Source organism: Oryctolagus cuniculus, chromosome X (genome assembly GCF_051225735.1).
Source record: "Oryctolagus cuniculus isolate XC-2025 breed Fujian yellow rabbit chromosome X, ASM5122573v1, whole genome shotgun sequence".
Lineage (NCBI taxonomy): Eukaryota > Metazoa > Chordata > Mammalia > Lagomorpha > Leporidae > Oryctolagus > Oryctolagus cuniculus.
The window spans coordinates 94,040,129-94,045,977 of NC_142888.1; positions in this window are offsets into that span (position 1 = coordinate 94,040,129).

Below are 5,849 nucleotides of genomic sequence, written 5' to 3' on the forward strand. Positions count from 1 at the left end.
GGCCCAAGTGCCCCTGCATCCATGTGGGAGACCCAGAGGAGCTCCTGGTTCCTGGTTCCTGGCTTCGGATCAGCCCAGCTCCAGCCATTGTAGCCACTTGGGGAGTGAACCAGCAGATGGAAGACCTTTCTCTGTGTCTCTTCCTCTCTCTGTCTGTAACTCTATCTCTCAAATAAATAAATAAATCTTTTTTTATAAACAAGACATTTGAGTTAATAAAGACTTGAATAAATTAAGTGATTTAGACAAACAAATATCTGGCAAAAGAAAACTCTGAGTAAAAGGAACAGTTCTCATGCTTGACTTGTGTGAGGGATAATAGAGTCCAGTGTAACTGGAACTGAGAGAATGGGTAGGAAAGCAGTATAAGAAGAGGGGCCGGCACTGGGGCATAGTGGGTGAAGCTGCCACCTGCAGTGCCGGCATCCCATATGGGCACTGGTTTGAGTTCCAGCTGCTCCACTTCCTATCCAGCTCTCTGCTATGGCCTGGGAAAGCAATAGAAGATGGCCCAAGTCCTTGGGCCCCTGCACCTGTGTGAGAGACCTGGAAGAAGCTCCTGGCTGCTGGCTTTGGATTGGTGCAGTTCCGGCTGTTGTGGTCATCCGGGGAGTGAACCAATGGATGGAAGACCTCTCTCTTTCTATGCCTCTGCTTCTCTGTAACTCTGCCTTTCAAATACATAAATAAGTCTTGAAAAAATGTTACATTGTAACAACTTTAAAAAAAAGAAGAGGTCAGAGAAATCATGAGCACTGAATCATAGAGAACTCATCGGCTATTTTAAGCATATTGACTTTACCTCTGGTTGAAATGGACATGGTTTGCAGGGTTTTGAGCAGAAAGATTGACATGGTCTCTTTTTATTTTAAAAGATAATTTTGATTTCATAGTTGAAAATAGTATATAAGGAAATAAAGACGGAAGCAGGGCTGCCAGTTGAGAGACTATTATAGATGGTGGTGACAAAGGCCAGGGTGGGAACTGTGGATGTGGTGAGGAAGTAACTGGATTTCAGTTATACTTTGAAGACAGAACATTATTTCTTCATTAATTAGACATGGAGTGTGAGAGCGATATATGAACCAAAGACTAAAGTCCCCATGCCTTTTATGAAATGTTCATAAAACACATTCCTCTCAGATTCCATCAAAGCCTCAGCCTTCCCAAGGAAAACGAATCAAGAGTATTTTTGCATAGCTTTGGTCTTCAGTTACTGTTTTAGACAGACCCTAGATTAAGCAGACAACGAGAAACATGCTTGACTTACTGGGCTATGGTTCAACCAAAGATTAGAATCTATGAAGTCACTTCCTGGGAAATCTTTCTTTTTGCTTAAAGCCTTCATGAGGGGCCTGGTTCCACCCTCCACAATAGTAATTTCCTTTTGTTTGGACTCAGAGTTACCTTGGCTTTGACTCCTGTCAGTATATAATTAGGGATTAAATCAAGGTTCTAAAAAATCACAACAGGCAGACCTAACTGTTAAAAGCCACAGGAACAGTTTATCCTCATTCACTTTAACCCATCTTATTGGTCTTTCAATACTAAGCACTTTAAAGCTGGCTTTTAAAACATAGGTTTTCTCACTTCTTTCTCACCCCTCATTCCAAGTGGCTAATGTTTGAAGCTCCAAAAGCTTTGAGGTCTTCCAATGAAGGAATCAAAATTCTGTTTACCTCAAAAGTGATAGCAAATTACACTTTGCTGGATCAATGCTAGAAGCATGGGTCCAATTTAGTTCCCACAGTTACTGCTTGGGAAAATGCAAGTGGGGTCGGTCAAGAACACTCACCGTAATGTATTCATGACTGAGCACAGAGAATTTATTTCAGGGCCTCATATCTTGACTTCAGAAAACAAAGATTTGGGGGCTGGTGCTGTGTTATAGCAGGTTGAGCCACTGCCTGTGACACTAGCATCCCGTAGGAGGGCAGATTAGAGTCCCAGCTTCTTCATTTCAGATCCAGCTTCCTACTAATGAGTGTGGAAAAGCAGCAGAAGATGGCCCAAGTACTTGGGCCCCCGCCACCCATGTGAGAGACCTGGATGGACCTCCAGGATCCTATCTTCAGCCTTGCCCAGCCCCTGACATCATGGCCTTTGGGGAGTTTAGTGGATGGAAGGTCTCTGTGTGTGTGTGTGTGTGTGTGTGTATGTGTGTGTGTGTGTGTGTCTCCTTCTGTCTCTGTAACTCTCTCTTTCAAATAAATAAATGAGACTTAAAAAAAAAACAAAACAAAGCCCATGAGAGTATTTCAGGCATGGAAAGCCAAGACACTCTGGGGAAAAAAAAAAAAAAAACTAAATAAAAGATCTACGCGAGTGAGATCCCAGTGGAAAGAATGGGTCATCAAAGAAGGAGGTACCTTTCTCTGAAGGGAGGAGAGAACTTCCACTCTGACTATGACCTAGTCTAAATAAGATAAGAGTCGGTGAACTCAGGGAGCTTCCATAGCCTTGGAAACTCATGACTGGTGCATAGGGAGATTACTGAGGCCATAAACAAGAGTGTCAATTTGTTAAGTCAACAACAGGAGTCACTGTGCACTTACTCCTCATGTAGGATCTCTGTCCTTAATGTGCTGTACATTGAGATTTAATGCTATAACTAGTACTCAAACAGTATTTTTCACTTTATGTTTCTGTGTGGGAGCAAACTGTTGAAATCTTTACTTAATGTATGTTAAACTGATCTTCTGTATATAAAGAGAATCGAAAATGAATCTTGATGTGAATGGAAGGGGAGAGGGAGTGGGAAAGGGGAGGGTTGTGGGTGGGAGGGACATTATGGGGGGGAAGCCATTGTAATCCATAAGCTGTACTTTGGAAATTTATATTCATTAAATAAAAGTTAAAAAAATATAAAAAAAATAAGAAAGAAAAGAATCAACATTTGGTTATCTCCTTGGTCAGGGGCATGCTAATATTAAAAAGGATTCAGCCATTGACTGAAAATTGTTTTGAAAATTGCTTTAGGGGAAGTGTTGAGTAACACAGACTTACCTTTTCACCTTTTTAAGAATCAAGAAAAAACGTATTTGCATATTTCACTGATTGCTCTTTATCTTCAAACCTCTTTGAATCTTAGTCCAGAAACTTCCCCACCAAACTTCATGTTTGGTCAGCATGGGTTCTTTGGAATACTTTCATTCTTTCTATAAAAATAATCTTAAAGCACATGTAAATATAACAAATAGGTACTACTTTATCATGTAATATTATAGGATAATTAAATTAGTATTAATTTGAAGTATGTTTTCTATAATTAACATGATTGAGCTTAGTAACTAAACACTCCAATTTCATCCTCAATTAACAAAAATTAGAGAATAAAGTTTTTTTGGCTTAGACTGTATTTATAAATTCAGAAAAATGTGACTGTTTCTTTTATTACATATTAGCTTTTCTCCCCTAACATTTATTAGTTTCCAGAATATCATTATGACAAAACTTTATACTGAGATCCTTTTGTGTGAATAATTCACCAACAAATACTCTGTGGATCCAAAATAGCTCGCCTAATTCTTTAAAAATTATAATATACTATAATAAGTTTCTGATATATTGGTCATCTACTAGATTAATTATTATAGATACAACTCTATGGGAGTAAACTGCTTAATAGAATTGTCTTGGTTGAGAAGAAGCAAACTGATAATTTCTTGAAGAAATATTAACTTTTTCAGACCTTTGGATCCCTTGTAAAGGAACTGCAGACCTAAAAAAACAAAAAACAAAAAACAATTACTCCAGGAAATGTTTCCTGGTACTTACACTAAATATGTATTCTTTCTGAGTGTTCTCAGCACTCATGAATGTAATTTATACTTCTACTTTGTACTCACACATTGTCTTCTTCTATCTTTCTATTCATCTTTATGGTCATTGAAAATTCAGTTAATGATTCATACCTCAAATTATTTGTGTTTAAAGATTTTGTATGTATTGTTCCCTTGTCATATAACCATACTCCAACTTGTATGTCATATGGTATTATAAACAGAATGGTAAACCTTCCAAATTCATATGTTGAAATGTCAATCCATAGCGTTACTGAATTTGACTATATTTGGAGACAGTGTCTTTGAAGAGGTAATTACATTAGAATGAGGTTATTAGAGGGCCTTAATCTAATAGAACTAGGGTATTCATATGAAGAAGAGATTAGGGCACAAATGCAGAGGAAAGATAATATACAGAGATAGGAAAAAAATAGCCATTTACTTGGCAAGGAGAAAGACTTAAGAAGAAACCAACCCTACTGACATCTTCACCTGGACTTCAAACTTCCAGAACTGTGGGGAAATAATATATTTTTGTTTAAGCCACTCAGTCTGTGGTACTTTATGATGGCAGCCCTAGTATCTAATACATATACTTTACAATGCTCTTATTGGTTTGTGTATAGCATGGGGATCCTATCACTGAGGTGTTGGAAATATAGTTCTTTGTAAACTATGCTTTTCATTGAGTGTTACTTCAGGGTCCTCCAAAGTATTTTCATTCATATTGATCTGCTTCAGAGTTACACAGACAGTTGTCATTATTGTTCATTTATTTGCAGATCTATGCATGCAGAAAAATGAAACAAGACGTCTACCTTATATCTTACACAAATATAAACATACAATGGATCAAGGATCTAAATCTATGACCCAATACCATCAAATCACTAGAAGAAAACATTGGGGAAACTCTGCAAGGCATTGGAATAGGCAAATACTTCTTGGAAAAGACCCCAGAAGCACAGGCAACCAAAACAAAAATAGACAAATGGGATTACATCAAGCAAAGGAGCTTCTGCACTGCAAAGGAAGCAACAAAGTGAGAGGCAACCGACACAAAGGAGAAAATATTTGCAATCTATGCAACTGATAAAGGATTAATATCTAGGATCTGTGAAGAGCACAAGAAACTCAACAATAAGAACAAAAAAAACACAGTTAAGAAATGGACAAAGGACTTGAACAAGCATTTTTCAAAGGATAAAATACAAAGGAGCATCAGATACATGGAAAAAATGCTCAGGATCACTAGCCATTTGGGAAACACAAAACCACAATGAGGTTTCACCTCACCCCAGTTGGAATGGCTTTCATAAAGAAATAAAAACAAAACAAATGCTAATGAGAATGTGGAGAAAAAGGTATCCTAGTTCACTGTTGGTGGGAATGCAAGTTGGTACAACCTTATGGAAGACATTATGGAGATTCCTCAGAAGTCTGAAAATACATCTACAATATGACCCAGCAGTTCCAGTCCTGGGAATTCACCCAAATGAAACCAGCATATGAAAGAGTTATCTGTCCTCCCGTGTTTATTGCAACTCAACTCACAATATGACTTAATAAATTAATAAGTTAAGATATGGAATCAACTCAGATAACCATCAGCTAATGACTGGATAAAGAAAATGTGGTATATATACACTACGGAATAACATACAGCCATAAAAAGGAATGAAATTCTGTCTTTTGCAACAAAATGAATGCAACTAGAAAAAATTATGCTGAATGAAATAAGTCATTACTCAAAAGACAAATATGTTTTCCCTGATATGTGGTAGATAATATAGAATACAAAAAATGTATAGAAATGAAATGAACATCTTCTGATTTGGCTGTTATTTTTAGCTCTTGTTTATACTCCTGCCGAATTGTGGCCTTTCTACTTTTTGCCTGTTGAATGTAATGGTTAGTGGTGTATTAAGCCTGTGATTATAGAGCAGATTAAAATTATGCTTTTGTAAAAATTAAAAAAAATTAACAAAAAAAGAAGGAGTGAGGGAGCTTAAGGGAGGGAGGGAAACAGAGTTATCTTCTTAGAACTATACCTATGAAATCTGT